The 19,205-nt window shown below is 45.5% G+C and overlaps 1 protein-coding gene across 4 annotated transcripts in view; it reads left to right on the forward strand.

Moving 5' to 3' along the window:
- The first annotated feature begins 11,756 nt into the window (after positions 1–11,756).
- Kiaa0040 (KIAA0040 ortholog) overlaps positions 11,757–19,205 on the forward strand; it is a 37,572-nt gene continuing 30,123 nt past the window's right edge. For 2 of the 4 annotated variants that reach the window (XM_039090220.2, XM_063271935.1), the window contains exon 1: positions 11,757–12,141. The gene's annotated coding sequence lies outside the window, so the exon portion shown is untranslated. The remainder of the gene's footprint in view (positions 12,142–19,205) is intronic. The other 2 variants (NM_001162897.1, NM_001162898.1) reach the window with 1 other exon arrangement.

Raw genomic sequence — 19,205 nt, forward strand, 5'->3', positions numbered from 1 at the left:
CCCATTAGAACACATGCTCTAATGACTTTTTTTTTTTTTTTTTGCCTTCAGCTGATACTTCTTACAGCTACATGGTTCCCTTTGATTAAGATAGAGCACCAGTTTATTTCATAACCTCAGCCCCATTAAAAACAGAATTAGTGGGTAAGTAGTCCAATGGTTGTGGAAGAGCAGGGTTCTGCTTCAGACACAGCAGAAAGGGAGCCAAGACAGGCAAAGCTGTTAGTTGATGTAAGATTTATAGAAAGTGCCATTGAAGCTAACTCAGTGGGGGTTTATGCCAGAAATAGAGAAGGTCCAAAATTCAGATGTTTATGCTGCTGGTGAGGCATGCGTTGAAGGTAGAAATCAATTAGAATGTTAGGGTCAATAGGGCTAGAGGTCTTAGAAACTATAGACACACCAACTGAGCATAAGTCCGTCAGCTCAGGATCCTGATATAACTTCACAGAAATGAAGGGTTTCTTCTTACTTCTTCTAACAGATCAGGTTGGGTTGGAAGATAACATGCCATAGAGTTTAGGAACCAGTTTTCTGGCCAATGCTCTTTGCCTTCCAGCTTGTACTTAGGCAAGGCAATATTGTAAAAGGAAAATCAGGGTTCTTCTCCCTGAGACCATCAAGCTTAAATTGGTCCTGAAGTAATCAGATACCCTACTGGAGGGTCTTTTGGTCTACCAGGAGTAATCCTCGTGTCCAGAGAGGTGGTGACTGTCAATTTGAGACCTGGGTAATGGCATGAAACTCATAAGAAGACTCTTACTTGGGTATATAACCATTCCTGGTCCCATAAGGCCCATGAGTGGAGATGTTGGTGAACATGATCGATCAAGAGCAGAGGAAAGGAAGGAGGAGAAATATCTCATCAGGATGCTTGTGCTGTCTTCCAACTTTTAAGAAACCTTGAATAATCTCAATTTTATACCAAGTTCATATTCTACAAAATTCAAGATCATGGTTCATCTTAGCTAAAAAGCTTAGAGAAGGTGCTTTATAAGGCAAGTAAAATAGGAAAGGTAGAAATCCTAGGGTTATAAAGGGATGCTCCCCAGAGTGTGTGAATATAGTATACACAGAGATAAAAGTAAGGGCTCTGGAAGAGGCTGTGACTGGCCAGGAAGCACATCAAAAAGGGAAGAAAAAGAACTGAAGGAAAACAACCACGGGAGAGGTATACACCAAAATATAAAACTTTCAAAACCAAAAACAGAGACTTTCAGAGAGACTTCGACTTGACTGGCAGTCTAGAACATAGGGCTCTTGATTGCAGGCCTACACAGCTTCAATTTCTCCTTGCTACAGGTATCTAAGGTGACCACCAGAGTCAAAATGGTGAGCCAGGGGCTCGAAAAATGGCTCAGCAGTTTAAAATGCTTGTTGCTCTTGCAAAAGGTCCAGGCTCACTTCTCGGCACTGACATGGTGGCCCACAACCATCTAATCCTACAGTTCCAGGGGATCCAACTTCCTCTTCTAACCTCCCTATGCACCAGGCAGGTACATGGTACACATACACACATGCAGACAAAACATTCAACCCTTTGAAATAAAATAAATAAATGTTTAAATGGTAAGCAATGCTATTAAAAATGAAAAGAGTTAAAACCAGCTACAGGATAAAAAGATAGGGGAAACAGAAGAGAGCATTACGGGAAGGACTGCACAGCAGGAAGTGGCCAGAGCAGAGCCTACCAGTTGTGGTGACCCTGAAGCCAAGGCTCAAATAGCCACTTTGTGGTAACAAGGTTAGTCACTGCCAATCACCTCTGCTGTCAGCCCTTTGAGACCTTCTAAATGGAGAATATTACTTGGGTCACCAAAAATGTTGCCAATCACCCCAGGATTAATTTTGCTTAATTTAAGACAGAATTCATAAAGAGGCGGAGTAAAAGCAATCAAAGCCAATTTTGTTGCACTTAAATTTGAACACAGAGAGACAACACATGGATAAGGATTCTCTGAGGGGTTGTCAGATATAATCTTTGTAATCTTGAACTGTGCCAGTCCGGGAGTTTTGACTGGCTCTCATCTGATCCTTCCTCTCTGCTGGTGGCCCATATTTGGTACAATGATTTGCTTATGCACATTGAATCTTTTTTGGACTTGGCATGTAGAGAGGTGACAGAGGTCTCCTCGACAGCAGGAAGGTCATGTAATAGTCAGAGTAAGTCAGGCTTTTCTGTCCATATGATGGTTGCAGGAAAGTCTCTGAATTCTTTGTAGGAATTTTGTGCTCTTGGGACCTGGTTGTCTGTGAACAAGTCCTGTATAAACAGTGCATGCCAGAGAAGAAAGCTTTGGTGGTGGAGTCGGGGCCCTTTCTGTTCTGTCTCAGAAGTATCTCTGATTTTTTAGTACAACAAAGTCACAGATACTTAGTTTATTGTGTACATAAATTTACAACCTGAGAAAAATACCGAAAGGAAATAGATGGGGAAAAGGATCCATCTAAACATAATTTTGTTTTGTTTTGTTTTGTTTTGTTTTGTTTTGTTTTGTTGGGGGTTTCTCTGTGTAACCTTGGTCCTGGAACTTGTTCTGTAGACCAGGCTGACCTCAAACTCATAGAGATCTACCTGCCTCTGCTTCCTGAGCGCTGGGACTTAAGGCATACATCATCATGCCCGGTACCCAGATCATATAAATTTTAAATAAAGAAACAAGTTAGGAGTCCTCATTTAAATATTTCCTTGCTGCTTCCATTAGCCAAACCTATTATATTATTTTGTAATTTATGATCAAAACCTTATCATACTGGTATCTAATGCGGGTCATTTGCCAGAATGTATGACAGTTTGCTACCAAAACAAAAAACAAAAACAAAACAAAACAACAAAAAAACAAAACAAAAAGAGTTACAGTGTTTTGAAATAAGACAAAGATATAGCCAATGTGGTCCCATCCCTCAGCTAGGATCTTAGAGAAGGAAGAATCACTGACAACCATCCAGAACACTCTCGTGTCAACACTGTGTGTGTGCTGTGAACTCAATGTTCTAGATGGATGAGCAAGTGGAAGTCCCTTCCAGTTGGAACCTCAGTTATTAGCAATGGCTCTTTACACTGAGAAGAGAGGTAAGCACACAGAACAACCCTTCCTGTAGAGCCTAGTTCTAACTAACAGAAAGGCAAGTGCTGTCCTTTCTTAAGTTTCCAAAACCTAATCTAAGACCCTTTCCATTCACATAGACCATGTGTCCTGGCTAGTTTTTATGTCAACCTGACACAAGCTAGAGTCATCCAAGTGGAGGGAACCTTAGCTGAGAAAATGGCTTCATAAGATCAGGCTGTAGGCCAGCCTGTAGGACATTTTCTTAATTAGTGATTGTTGTGGGAGGGCCTAGCCCATTATGGGTAGCATCACACCCCTGAGCTGATGATCCTGGATTCTATAAGAGAGCAGGCTAAGCAAGCTATGGGGACTAAACCAGTCAGCAGCACACCTCCATGGCCTCTGCATCAGCGCCTGCCTCTAGCTTCCCACCCAGTTTGAGTTCCTACTTGGATTATTCCCTCAGTGAACTGTGATCCAGGAGATGTAAGCCAAATAAACCCTTTACTTCCTAAGTTTTGTTTGTTCGGTTGGTTGGTTTGTTGGTTGGTTATAGTGTTTCATCATAGCAATAGGTATTTCAACACAAACTTGTGTTTTGCACATTTTGAGGTAGATGTGATCAAAAGATACCTTCCCATTTGTCGCTCTTTGTGGAAGGATATTCAGGAGCCCTATAAAGAAAAGTAAATCTCTATTTACCTTTTAGAAAAGTAAATCTCTATTTTTATGTTTAGGAAAGTTGAACCAAAAATTCACTCCCAGAAACCTTGCCCTGCTTGAAGTTGTCTCAGGCTCATTAATTTCAGCTGAGCCTTGGGCATCTACCATGTCATCTATAGCATAGACAGCGAAACCAAGGTACAGAGAAGTTATGGTTTGTTCAGGGCCACTTGTTAGGAACAGAACCCCAAGTAAAACAAGTTTCTTGCTTCTTAATTCAGGGCCCTCCTCTAGCTCTACCTTTGGCTGTTATAGTTGTGCCTACAAGAGAAGTGCAGTCAGTCAGATGGCTCTCAAACCAAAGAACTCTTCCCAAATTCTGCAGAACAGAGGCCTACTAGCCAAGAAGCTCAAAACAAAATAGATTACTTAGTGCCTTGGTCCATATAAGGCTAGATTTTACACACACACACACACACACACACACACACACACACACACACACACACAGAAAGAAAGAATCTATTTGGCAGGTGACCAGTTCTGTCAGTCCATCCTCTTCCTCTTCCTGGCTGGGAGTCCCACTCATAACAACAGCAGCGGCAGCAGCAGGAAAAAGGTTTTATGAACATAAAAATAAACAAACTTTCTATTTTTATCAGGGCCACAGCTGTGGGAGCGTCGTTCTTTGCTTTTAGCTGTAGCATTCCAAGGGAGCAAAGGCAAGTGTGTGTGTTCACGCGCATGTGCATTGTGTGTTCGAGTGCCAGGGCAGGAGGAGTGTTATGAAGAAAGTGGAGGCAGTCAAGCTGAGAGTCAGAGCCAAGTTTTCCATTGCTGAACCTCATTATATGCCCACCACAGAAACCAATGTCCAGCTGGAAGTCTCTGGAGTCTGCAGGTCTGGAAAAACTGGAGCATGTCCACCAGGAAGCTCACCCTGTGACTGGACTATTCTCTGGCCATATATAGAAGTAATCTTTCACCCACTTGTTTTTTAGAAGCTGCTGAAAACTGGGTTTCTTAGTGATTCTGTTAAAGAAGTGGATATGCTGATAGATGTTTTCCCTCCTTACTCAGGTTCTAAGTGGAACCTGTGTGAATCCCACAGGCATCCCGATCCAACATCTTCCCTGTGGACAGTAGATGCAGACATTTCTGACCCAGCCCGGTGACATCCAGGAATATCAGGAATCTGAGCGTGGTGATTGGAGATGGAGGCTAACCGGAGACGCAGCCCTGAAGAAGACTTCCAATACAGATGAAAGGCAGGGAAATCCTTCCTCACTAATGGTACATCAGTCTGAGGGATAGTGGGTACCATGCCTGGTTTCAGAAGAGACTTTTTAATATTGTTTCTGCCTCCCAAGTCCTAAAACACCTAAACCTATTTCCCTTTCCCACTTGTATCCTTCCCATGGTCGATTCCAGTTATACTTTCAGTGTTTCCCAAAGATACAGAAATGCAGATCCCAAAGCAATACTGAGAAAGAAAAGAAACACATGCTTTGGGAGTGTATTTATAAGTGCATGAATAAGGTTATCATACTTGTCTATGTGTAGAGAAGGATTCTAAAGCTTCCTAGGTTCAGCCTTACAGTCAAAGATCTTCATTCATGGGCATATTTTACCAAGAAACTTACTATTTTCCAGGCACTGTCCCACCTACAGTCTTACATCCTGATAGAGGGGGCATATACATGGCCCATTTCATTACTGTGGGGCAGTTATATGGTGAACCAGCATGGAGCACATGGGAAGAAGACCTGCTCCTACCTCAGTCTTGGGGGACCCAAGAGATCATGTTAGAAGAGGCCAGAGCTGAGCTAGGAGTCAGGAGGACAGAGACTCTTCAGAGGTCAGTATTTTCCGTGAAATATTCCCCATGTAAAGATAGGTCTTCAATAGTAAAATAGTAGTGTTAATATATAAGAACTTCGCAAGCCGAGGGGCGATGAGGTGCATCTGGATAGACACATGTTCAAGGACAGCCTGAGCTACAGAGTAAAACACTGTCTCAAAAACAAAAGAAAGGAAGGGAGAGGGAAAAGGAGAGAGGAGGAAAGGAACCGAGGGACTTAGCCTTGGTGTTTAAAAGTTAGTTGATGTCTACTGCCTAGTAACATTTACCATGTTGCTCAATCATGCATATGAAATAAGCCAATTGCTGTGAAATCTTAAGAGAAGAGGGTAATTTATGTAAATGTGAATTTCCACAACTAATAATATAAATCCTAGAATTTGGGGATTGGAGGAATTCACACTGAATCCTCCTTTGAAATATAGTAGATCCTCTACTGCATCCCCCAGGGCTCATTTAGCTTCGGTATGAAGTGCTTCCGGTGTGGGAAATCCTCACTGATCAAGGAACTTACTAGTACTCATTGCTTGATCTTAAAGGCAGAAATTAGCACTGGCAACATAGCTCAGCTGGTGTCCCCAGGACCACATGGTGAAAGGAGAGACCTGACTGTCACAAGATGTTCTTTGACCTCCACACACAGACTGTTACATCACATACACACACACACACACACACACACACACACTCACACACACACTCACACACACTCACACACACTCACACACACACTCACACACACACTCACACACACACTCACACACACTCACACACACTCACACACACTCACACACACTCACACACACACTCACACACACTCACACACACTCACACTCACACACACTCACACACACTCACACACACTCACACTCACACACACTCACACACACTCACACACACTCACACACACTCTCACACACACACTCACACACACTCACACACACACTCAAATACACACAATATATAAATACATAAATACAATTCAAAGACAATAAATAAATTATAAATAAAAGCAGAAGCTAGAATATAAGATGTCCTTTTATCTACTGAAGTTTCTAAATTCAGTCTCCCTTCATCCAAATAAATGCTACAAAAGTCACTAGATTTATCCCACTCCCATAATATTTCTAAGAGTAGTAAGTTCATTATCAAAAATCTGGAGTCATATCAACTACCTACATAGAAATTCTAACTCTAATCTCCTTCTAAGGGGACTAGAATAACCAATACCAAAATGATACAGTAGTTATTTTGGGGTGGCAAAAGTATAGCTAATGCTTTCCCTTTATAATTTTGAATCTTTCTGTGGGGTTGAAGGGAGCCCTGCCCCCTGAACCATCTTAACACCACCTTTGTTCACATTCTATCCAGCCAGAGGCCTCTCACTCACTGCATTTTCTGATTCTTTTGTAGCTCTGTATTTTGGTCAACCCACCTTTATTAAGAAAATTTCTATGAGTGTTCCAGCCTTATTGGCCTTAAATCCAAATTACAGAGTATAACCTTTCATTATAAACAGTTTTCTATTGACGCATAGTACAGACCCTGGCACAAAGAAAGCAATACATCACCGGCAGTTAAATCAGAAAGAGACTTACTCCTACAACCTGGTAAATGAAAGCTCTCTCCTCATTTTTTTCTTCCAAGCCCTTCCTTTTACCTGTTATGAAAGAGCCAGCCTGGGGACAGGAAGTTTGTGGCAACATTGATGTTCTGAGTCACTAAAGTAGTCAAGGAAGCAAATTTCAAAGCCACCTCTATTTCATGGGCCCTCGGGGCAAGAGGCTTGAACGTTTCAGTCTCAGGAAGCCTTCTGCCTGAAAGAGTGAGCTGGTAGAGTAAACTGGGGTTTCCCAGGGATCACTCCACTGAAGAGATAAGAAATGTTCTACCTGCTCTTTGTAGGCTTTGGGACCGCATACTGTGGGCTCACTCAATAAATCAATAATTAAACCCATCCCCAAGAGGAGCAGGTGACAAAGGAAACCAGGAAAACGGACAACATGAGAACTCTGTGGCTCTCCTGCTCTGATATGCCCGACACGAATGGAATCCAGAAGCCGGCTGTTTACATTAACAAAGCCAATGTTGAATCCAGCAAAGGGCTCCAGGCAGCAGGGCAGCCGGCTCACAAAGGCTGGCCATCTTGCTGTGAACTGCTTTGAAAACAGCACTGGGCTTCTATGAACCAGACACTGAGAATAAATACTGAGCCTCTTGGTACCCAGAAATACAAAAAACACACCCTTCGGAGTCACCCCTATTCTCCAGAAGGAGGGGCAGAGTGCTGTTTCCTACAACATATAGGGGCACTAAAGAAGGCTAAAAAGGACGTGGAACAGAGGGGGTGGGGGAACAGTGGGGTGGTGGTTGGGGACAGTGAGATAATTAGATGAAAGTGCCAAGAGTCTTCTTAACTCCCCCACCTCCGCCAATGCCAAGATTTGGCACAGTTGGCAGTGAAACAGCCATTCTGCCCAGAGTCCTCCGTGTAGTAGTGAGGACACACTGGAAGACTCTGGGAACTGTCCCTGAGAAAAGTATATTCTTGGTGCTTTTCTTCTGAGGAGCTTTCAAGTTTCCAGTCATTTGTGTCAGAATTTGATAATTTAGAAGGGAAGTCTGATAGAACTCTAATTGCCAGAGATCCATGTAATAAAGAATCCGGAGGCATATTCAAAATCTTTTCAGAAACCGAGAGCCAAAATAAAAGAACAATATGTTTTAAATGAATAAGACTTAGGTAAAAAGAACAGTCTTGTTGCCTGTAGGAAGCAGAGGCTACAGAGACTGTAAGGTGGGGAGGGAGTGTTGGGCTCAAATATAAGCACTTGGGAAGCCAGAACTCCTTCTGCTACTAAACCGGAGGTCCATACTGTGGGTCCACCTTGAACTCCCAAGCACTTGGTGTTCTCTTAGCGTTCCTCATCTCGCTCTTCCCCTTCTGTTATTCACACGTCTGCCCAAAGCTTTCCGCAGTCCATTTAAATGGCCAGCTTGGGCCACCTCTGGGAGATAATCCATTCCACAAGTTCATTACACACTGTGTGAAATAGTATTTCCACCAACTTGTCCTGAACTTGCCTTTCTCGGAGGCTGCTGCACTTCAGGATCAGATGAACAAGTCTGTGCTCATCCCACAGGTTCCCCATTTCCCCTGACAGCCTTGGTCTGGCCAGCAGCCCTTCTGACTCCCGCTAGCCCTGCTTTCAGCTCTCCCAAGCCTGTCCAACCCAGGAACTGCCCCAGAGCCATACACATGTGGCCAAGGGTAGCTCTACCTGCAGACCGGCACAAAGCCATAAACTGCCTTAAAGCGCTGCGAGGTGTGGGCGTTGTTATTTCAGTCTTTTTGGGAATGTTGTAGATTGGATTAGTGTGTCCAAGTGGTAAGAGGCTAGACATGCCTGAGCCACACAGAGCACTGCAGGCAAGAATTCACCCATCCCGGGTGATAATAATGTAATATTCTCCATTAAGTATTTCTCACGTGGATAAAGGCACCCCCCCTCTTGTTGCTGCAAAACACCGTTCTGATTTCGGCCCTCAGAGTGTGTGACCTGATGGGAAACTGTTTCCCACAGATGGTTTGCATAGATGAATCCATGCTGGCCAACACTGCCATTGACCTGTCAGAAATAGGACGTTACCAAGAGAGAACAAGTGTGGTTAGTCCCCACCTTCAATGCTTGCTGAATCTCGATGTTTAATATCCTGTCAGTCCCCACAGCACCAGGGAGGGAACCCACAGTCTTTGTCTAAAACATTCTACTATGGAACCAGAGCTCCTCAGGTGCTAAAGCTAGCCAGGGGTAGTCACCTGCAAAAGGGGTTTACATTTCCAGTCTTGGTTCACAAACCGGCTATTTTGGAGGCTTTCTGTCTCTTAATTAGATGTGTCAATGCTCCGTTTCACTCCAGTTAGAGTCCGCTCACCTCTTGACTTCCTTCAAAGATCCTCACCCCAAACAAGGAAACTAATGAGGATTTTAAAAACTGCAACAGCATCATGGTTGCCTGGGGGCATTCGTGAGTTCATAGGAGTTGAGATTTCAATGCCAAAGGAGAGAGACAGTAGGTGGGTGCTCTGACTTGCCTTTTTGTAGGGATGTGTCATCCACCCAGAGGGAAACCTGCCGGCCAGATGCTCCACTCCGTTGTTCAAGCCGTAGATGAGTCCTTCCTCATTGTGTCAGAACCTCATTAGCCCTGTAGCCTTGGCAATTCAGTGACTACAAATCTACCATCTTACCATCTAGTAGGTCCCTGATTTGTCTGCCACAAAGCCACTACTGGCACACAGTAGGTTCTAGACTTTTGCTGGATCTGTCTTCCTGTGAGCTAAGACAGCATTGAGATGCTGCCTTAAAGATACGCATCTGGTTTTCCTCCCATATGCAACAGTCACTCTGGAGGCGCTGAGCCCATGATGGCTGCCTTAGGTCCTTCGTTTCTCTCTGTTGCTGTTGCTTCTCTGAAAAGCAATGTGACCATCACCTTAGCCTGAACCAGTCAATAAAGTTGTTCAGGAAAGTATTTTCCACTGTTTTCTCCTACTCTGCAAGCCCCAACCCATGCTCAGCAGGTGTTAACCCAGACTTGAACCTCAGGCCAGTGCAAGAGCAGAAGTTGTCCACAGAAGCTGTTCTATCCCCTGATGAAATGGTGATGAGCGATGGGCTGGACTAGAACTACTCAGACTCAGATCTCAGCTCCACTGTACATTAGCTGTGATCTTGAAGAAGAAAGTTACCTACCACCCCCCCCCCCGGCAGGGGGTGGGGCAGGGGGATTCAAATTACATCTTACATAGGTCCTGTGTCAGACAGGACAGTGTACTATTTAAATCTATAGGTCCTGGGGGAGACTCACAGTCTCTAATCGCTGGGTTTGCATTTCAGGTTTCCTGTCGTTCCCCAAACCTGTCTTCCTCCAACTCCCTGCTCCATGAGACCCTAGACCCGCTTCAGATTTGACACACCAGGGAAGCCTTACCATCTACTGCTAAGTTGTTGGTGGAATCCATGTACAGCTGTCTCTTGCCAAAAACTGTCTTCTTTCAGAGCCTGGTCTCCCCCCCCCTCCCACCCCCCCACCCCCCACCCCCCACCCCCCACCCTAACTTAACCATACTAACCCCACCCCCACCCCAACAAGCAGATCTCTTGGACCACTTTTCTTGTTATCATTCAAGTCTAGCATAATGAAACATGCCTTTAATACCATCGGTCAAGAGGCAGAGCCAGGCAGGTTTCTGTAAGGCGAGCCTGTTTCTGCATTGTGAGCTCCCGGCCTGCCAGGGCTATTTTAGTGAGACTTGGTTTTAAAGGCACAACAACAGATCTAGATCAAGTTCTCTCTGTGAGGTTTCTGGGGGGGGAAATCCCTAATTAATCTGCCCTTGAAAGAAGACCACAGGGCTACCTAACTATTCTTGCCATTTCGGGATGAGTGCTGGGTTTTCTCTTTGGCCTTTCAACCCAGAGCCAGCCGGCTTCTCTTGAGTAAACAGAAACACTCTTGTTTCTCAGTTGGGACAGTTGGCATCACCAATCGCTTTAATTCGGTCACCCAAAGGCCAAAAGACCCTATGGCACAGCCACAGCCGCTGGAAAGCAAACTCCAGCTCCGTTACAATCCGATGGGTAGAATCCCGGGTCCTTAATTGTGCCAAGATTTCCCAAGGTGATTCTGGGAAAGCCCCTAGTTTCTCCACAGCCGCTTCTGCCCTCATGTCTTCCCAGCTTCCCTCCAGAAGCCTTGGAGGCACTGAGCAAGCTCTCTACCATCCGGCCTTTACATTTGCAGGCGGAGTTAGACACAAGAAATCTGAATATAAGCACAGGAGGAACAAATAAAATGAAAAGGGAGAACCCCTAAGAACGTTTTTGAAGTTAGTTGTCCTCATCTCCTGTGCTCCTAACATCTCCAGGTAACTCCCATCCAGCACTCACACTTGTGAGAACGAGGCACTGCCTTGCTGGCGGCTCGCTCACCCTTAAGACACCCCAACCCTTTTCCTGGAAGGTGGCTTTATTCCACAGCATGGGGCTGTTATTTTTCCTTAAGCCAGAGTTGGGAGTTTACACCCCATGCCTCTGGGAACACTGGTACATCTGTGTGCAAAGCTGGCTCTGGCGTCCTGAAGGAGGCGTGCTCGGGGTGGAGGGGCAAAAGAACGTCACAGCGGGGCGGAGTGGGGACACTGGCCTGGAGACCCGGAGGAAGGACACCCGCGCTGCTGTGGCGTGTGCGTCCTAGTTTAAGGTATGAGTTGGGCTGGGGAGCGGCGGAGCCAGCCAGTCAGATTCAGGAAGTCGAGTTCCTGACCTCATGAGCAGAGCTGGGTGCTGTGAAACCTCAACCAGGGACGCGGGGGCGCTTTCCTCCGCAACACACGGGTGGCACCCACTGATCCGCAGAACCTCCTCCCTCCCGGGACCTGGCAGTGGGAGGGAGGGGCTAGAGGAGGGACCCAGACCTCAACCCTGTGCCCAAGTCACTTCAGACAGCACCGGAACAGATCCAGCGGTCCTGCCAGCAGGAAGCCTTCCAGCGGACCCAAAGGTGAGTTTCAAAACTTTCTGTATCGCTTTGTGCTGTTGTTATCAAAATACGTTTGGGAGCTGCCCTCGCTGTGAAAGGGGACTTTCCGTAGAGGAGTGAAATCCGCCCCAGAGAGAAGTGAGATAAAGGGGTTATTTCGAAGAAGCCTCTTGCATAGCTGCTTTCGTTCTCTCCTTGCTTTCCTTCTAGAGGTCTTTCAACTTCTTTCAGCTCCTGGCCTGCCACATGGGCTCCTCTGGAGTTTGGGGTGGAGTTCTCAGCTCCAGTTGACACTAGCTACAGGTAGGAGCCACTTGAAAAGGAGCAGATGGACGCTGTCTCCACGGGCAAAGTCAGCACTTAAGATGCTCCTAAAATCATACCCGCTGGTTTTTGGGTTTTGTTTTTTGTTTTTTTGTTTTTTTTAAATCATTCTAAAGGAAACTATAATTTCAATGGGGCCAAGAAACTGACCAAACTGAAAATGTGGCCCGGAGCCAAGGGGTGGAGCGAGATCTGTATGCTGTTCTGAGTCTCCAGAGAATTTGTGTGACACAATTTTTTTTTCCTGAACTTTTCTGACTCTCTAAATGGTCCTTGATCTTCTTCTGAGCCATAAAGGTGGATTGGAACATACAGCAGGTCCTGTCTCCCTACGTTTTGAAGGGCTTTGTAGGAATGGTTTGTGTAATAGTAGTTAAGTAAATGATAGCCGTTGTTTTGAACACCAGTCCTGCCTCTGAAAGGGAGTCCAAAGCAGAGACTAGCACTTGTCCTAATGCCACAGAGCACCCCAGCCAGCCGTCCACGGGAACCTGCAGGCCTGCTCTGCCCAGTCTGCCCAGAGTGGAAGGAGGGACACAGCACCCAAGCAACTCCCACGCTCGTGCCCACTAAAGCCATTGTGCTTCATCCACTACTGGAAAGAGAATAAGAACCCGAAACTAATTTTAAGGAGTCTTCATTCTGAGGTACTGTCGGGGACCAAGAACAAGTCTTACATTTTACACAGGTGCATCTTGTCCTTAAGCCTTTTATAACGTTTAGCAATGCCAGCTAAAGAACCCTGAAACCGAAAGATGCTGCTACATTAAATGCAGCTGTGTCTTCCCTTACTTTGTTTTTATGTAACTTTTTGAATTAAACTTTCACAGTCTATAGTTATGGGTGGGGGTGGTTTTGCAAGGATCTCTCCTACTTTTGAGCTACGATTCAGTTCTATGGACCTCTTGGTCTGATGTGTCTTCCCTTGGCCTGGCACCTCCCTTCTTCTGAAATTCTGCCTCCCCTCCCTTACCCATGACACAGTTCTAGGAAAAGGGCCCATTACAAAACAATGTCACTGTCAACGTTCTGCCTGCAGAATCAAAAGAGGCAGAAGCTGCAGGATCAAACCCATGAAGACAATGAACAGTCAGCAGGCTACCAGTTTTATCATAGATGGGGCACCTTCATTAGCTAAGCATCACTGTACCTACTGTGTGTTGGGCAATGTGCCAGGGATGTGGAATCTAAGGCAATGATGTCGTTTCTGCTTACAAAGAGCCCCCAGACAGGCAAATAGAGACTAAGAAACAAACTACAGTTCAGAACACTGTACTTCATATAATAGTAACAGAGAAACCCTGCAACGGATGAAGCAATGGTCATCTGGGAAGACAGTGGTGCATGATCAGGTTCTAGCATTTCCCAGGGGAGCGGTACTGTGGGCAAAGGAAAAGGCTCTCACGAAGTCAACGCAGGTGGAGGAGCAGCATAGAACGGGGATTTACCCTCTATTGCCAAGAGTGGGATGTCTTTTTCCAACTGTACTAAGCCGTGATTAGGTAGTGGAAAGGTCCTCTCAGATTCGTGTTTGGAGAAAGCATCACCGGCCAGATGAGGGAAGAACTATCCAGGAGAACTATACGGAGACAGGGGCAATGGAGACTGAGAGTGCAGGCTAGGGAGACAGCTTAGGAGTAAGGCTTTCCTGGGAGACTTGGCAGAGGAATTCCTAAAACTGTGAAGTAATTCTGGAATAATTGTGCTCAAATATGACCTATCCATTTAGCTAGGTGAATGAACCTCTAGGTATCACCCACTCACTGAAAAAGGAGGAGGAGGGGGAGGAGGAGGAGGAGGAGGAGGAGGAGGAGGAGGAAGGTTTAGTTCAGTTGTAAGATCTTACTACCACCTCTCCAGAATGTTAGTTCCCAGACCCGTGTGAGAGCCCTGTCTTCGTCGGAATGAAGAGAACGGCCTGATGGGACTGCTTGCAAACCCTGGCAGAGTTACCTTCAGTTCTGGATTCCAGTGCCCAGACCCAGATCTTATTATGTACTTGGCGTAGGGGCAAAAAACAAAAACAATCAAAATGCAAAAGCCAACTTGAAGGAGCTGGGCTTGTGTGTATGCTCAGTACCTGACTTGACCACTTACCAACCGCTCCTGAACAAGTCTTTAACTCTCTCAGCTTCCTTTCCTTCATAGTTCAAATAGATAATTATTGCACAACAAGGCAGTGGTTAAAATCAGAATCCAATCGAAAAAAATAAGTACATTTAATGTGCTACGTAAAAATGAAGACTCTATAAAATGTGAGGGCTTATTATTATTACCTCTTGAAGCTACCTAAACCACATGGGGTGTGTGCTCAGGACAGACATAACAGCATCATGGGTAGATAGCACTTTTTAAATAAGCTATTTTAAGGCAGTAACGACAAGTCTTTTTGTCTTATCAGTGCTATGTGTGGTCTAGCCTCACCTAACCTCTCTTCTTTCCTACTACTCAGCTTAAAGGGCCAGAGCCGAAAGAAGCAATGTTGTGGTAATTTGTGTGCATGCACTGCACAAGAACTTCTGAGGCTTGTGGAGCCCAAAGTAGCCAGAATTCTATCTGAGAGGCCATTGATGTACCAGGCTTGCAGCTGAGTCAACCCACAGGTGACTATTCTAATCTTCACAGAGGTGTCAGTTTAATGGGTGGTAATTCTAAATCTGGATATCAGTTATAGCTAGGGTATATTTGTGGTTTCTTCTCATTCTGACCAGCGAAGCCTGTATCCTCAAGAAATTCCGGTATATCTCAGATTCCAACTCAGAGGAGTCTGAATATTATGTCAGCGTCAAGACTTTTAAGTGAACAGAAGGCTGTTGATGAGGAGGAAGTAACAGAATCAGATATTTCAAATGGAAAAAAGAAAAAGAAGAAAACACTCTAGAGATGAACCAACCCTGCCCTTTCACTTCAAAGATGAGCAAACAGGGTTTTAGGAAGGGGAAGTGGGCGCCACAGTTATACAGCTGTTTGGTGGAGGAACCAGAACGCAAGTACCACTTGAATACCCAGTACCATCGGAGGTCAGGGTCACCTGGACTTCTGTATGCAGCACTCAAATGATGGCAAAGATAAAATGACAAGATCACAAGATTGAAGGCTGAATCTTCTTAGAGTGGCTTCTGAGACAAACTCCAGATCTTGAAGGGACTTAGTTGGACCCTTTCTTTATGACAATATCCAAACTACCCCCCCCTTGTTTGTATCTGCAACTTTAATCTTTTGACTTTACCTGGGAGTTCCCAAACACTTCTTGTGCAGGAAGACTGTGTACTGGTGCCTTAGTAACTAAAGCCCTTCAAGGGTTTGCTCAAATAATCATGAAAACTGGATTATTAGTCAGAGATTAGTATGTGTTCAGAGACCAGCGAGGAGTTTTCCTTCCTTATCACGCGCCAACATATAACTCGTTCGTTTGATGGGAAAGGTTTCAGGTGAATAACTGTAGCACACAACACTAGTCATGGTTACAATGAAAGAGATAAGAACAGTGACGAGAGAGACCTTTTCTCTCTCTCTAAGTGGCAAAGGGACAATCTACAGCAGCCTCCCTGCAGGACAATCCCTAGGGCCACAAGCCAGCTCAGGTGTCTTTTCCCAACATTGTCCAGTGCTGTCTGAACAGAACACCATCTGGGACAGTTGAGTAGGCGTTTAGTGGAGGCTGGGAAAGGAAGCTGAGTTCTAAAAGGAACTGCACACAAACATGGGATTTCTTTGTCATGGGAAAGTCTGAAGAGACCATGGCAATGTCCAGGCCCAGTCCTCATGACTGAACAGGTACTGGTCTCCATTACTGTTTGCAAGCTGCCCCTGGAGTTTGTCTCTAAGAAAAGAAAGAAACCATAGCGACCCCTACATTCTTAGCTTAAACATGAAGAGACGAGTGTGCTTATCACCCACTCCAGGGTAGCCCTCCCTCTTAACGTGACAACTTCTCCCCGTACGGTCTTTCAGCTGAGTTTATTTCTTTCCCCAAAAACTCTCATCTTAAGATGCATGGGTTTCAGGAAAGCCCACAGGCAATTATTATTTTAGGGTGATTCTGTTTTTGCTATTAATAAAAGAAAGTTGGCACAAGGTAGAAAAATACTTGACTGACGATGAGAGGACAATTGCATGTAAGGGAACTTTCCGTCTTCAGATTGTTCAAACAGGGAACAGCTGGTCCTGGGTATAGAGATGGGGGGAGGCTAGGTCTAAAGGCAGGGAGCGAAGCGGTGGGAACTGAGAAGTTTCCTTCAGTGTTGGTAAAATGGAGCAAAATGACACAAGGTACATGCTCATATGAACCTAAGTGGCATGTGACAATGGCAGCTGTGAGTAAGAGAACGCAGCAGTCTGAGTCAGAAGCGTCCTTGTTTTCTCCCCAACCTGAGTAAGACATCACATCTGTGTCCCTCTTCCTATGGTTCCTCGTCTTTGTCTCATACACAGATCTGTGAGCAGGACAAAATGCAGGCTTTCTATATCCTTTCTGCTTGTGGTCCTCAGATGCCCACAGCATTGGCCGGGACTGCAAGTTCCAGAGCCACACACTAACCTTAGGCCACACAGGAACTAGATTTAGCTGAAGTGACCTTCCCATGGAAACTGGAATAAACAAATGCCCATCCAATCTTCCGGGGCTCCACAGTGCTTCTGTGAGCATACCGACCTCTCAATAGTTTCTTCAGGGGGTCCTGATAAGAGTTTGAAATACTCAAAGATAACAGCCATCGCTATGCCCTGCCTCCAGACTGCCTAATGATACATCACCATATATTTCCATTCTTCAGCTTCACACTAGGGAGGAATTCCAGAATGAACCAAGAGAGTGCATCACTCTTAAATCTAGTCCTGCATGCTTACCTCTTGGCTTCCACCCTCCCTTCCCTCTCTGCACTCTTCATTCCTAACCTAAACCATTACCTGCTGCCTGAGGCCCTCAGTCTGCCAAGCAGCCATTGCCAGGTTAGCACAGAGCAGCCTAGATGAAAGCCTCCAGGCTGGTCGTGTGGCTGACCCCCACCATCCAGAAATGAAGCCTTCACCAGGAAAGGAGCCACATTAACCTGCCACCCCACCTAGACACCGCCTGTTCAGTGATCTCCTGGCTTCCAAATTAGAATGTCTGACTCTGCCCTGTGGGATATTTGGACCAAAGCCTTCTCTGGGTCAGGAAGAAAGCAGTGCCCTGTGAGGTGGTACAGCATACAAGCTAACTCCAATGACCGCATTCTTCTTGACAGGAGGATTATTTCTCTGGCCTCTCTGAGGAAAGAGCCGGAGGTGTTAATTTATAGTGGATGGATGGCGGGCGCCACTTTCCCATGGAAAGAATACCTCTCTTTCAGACTGCCTGGGCCAAGGGAGGAGACACTTGTGGGACATGTGCCATACAGGGAAGGTCAGATGTTCCTGACTGACATTTTCCAGGAACAAGAGTTTAGTGTTTGCTTTAAGACGGGCCCAAGAGTGAAGGGAAAGCATCACTAACGTGTGCTCACTAACGTGCACTCAGCGTCTGCTATTGGAGTGGGTGAATACACTGAGAGATCTTTAACACTTTACACTCTTCAAATGATTAAGAATAATAGGTGACCCCACCATTTGTTTTCAAGAAATTTTACATCATCCCCTGTCCCTTTTATTGGGATTAAATGAACAGTATGTAAAATTAACTGTTATAAAGTGAGCAGTTCAAAGGCACGTAGTACCGTACAACCAATTACTCCTAGCTACGTCCAGAGAGTCTTTAGTGGCCCCAGATGAAACCCATTAAGCAGCTTCTCACTGATGCTTGATGCTCCCAGTGTCTGAAAACCCCCGACCTGTATTCCACCTCTGTGGTCTTGGCGGTTCCAGGAATTTCATATATGTAGCACGTGACGATTAATGACTGGCATTTTTCACCTGGCATGTTCTTAACATCCAGCTGTGCTGTGGCCTTTGCTAGCACCCCATTCTCTTTACATCCCAATCTTATTTAGTTGTACATGCACACTGCCACTCGTTTAATCTGTCCACCGTTTTGTGGACATTCGAGTTTTGATTTCTGTGGACAATGCTGCTGGGAATAGGTACACACAGGGATTTCCTCGAACACCCATTGACAGCTCTTTGAGTGTATATACTAGGAAGTGGGCTTGCTGAATCACATGATAATTCTATGTTTAACTTTTTCACGAATTGCCAAGCTCCTTTTTTTTTTTTTTTATTAACTTGAGTATTTCTTATATACATTTCAAGTGTTATTCCCTTTCCCGGTTTCCGGGCAAACATCCCCCTCCCCCCTCCCCTTCCTTATGGGTGTTCCCCTCCCAACCCTCCCCCCACTGCCGCCCTCCCCCCATAGTCTAGTTCACTGGGGGTTCAGTCTTAGCAGGACCCAGGGCTTCCCCTTCCACTGGTGCTCTTACTAGGATATTCATTGCTACCTATGGGGTCAGAGTCCAGGGTCAGTCCATGTATAGTCTTTAGGTAGTGGCTTAGTCCCTGGAAGCTCTGGTTGCTTGACATTGTTGTACTTTTGGGGTCTCGAGCCCCTTCAAGCTCTTCCAGTTCTTTCTCTGATTCCTTCAACGGGGGACCTATTCTCAGTTCAGTGGTTTGCTGCTGGCATTCGCCTCTGTATTTGCTGTATTCTGGCTGTGTCTCTCAGGAGCGATCTACATCCGGCTCCTGTCTGTCTGCACTTCTTTGCTTCATCCATCTTGTCTAATTGGGTGGCTGTATATGTATGGGCCACATGTGGGGCAGGCTCTGAATGGGTGTTCCTTCAG

This window comes from Rattus norvegicus, chromosome 13, assembly GCF_036323735.1.
Source record: "Rattus norvegicus strain BN/NHsdMcwi chromosome 13, GRCr8, whole genome shotgun sequence".
Taxonomy (NCBI): Eukaryota; Metazoa; Chordata; class Mammalia; order Rodentia; family Muridae; genus Rattus; species Rattus norvegicus.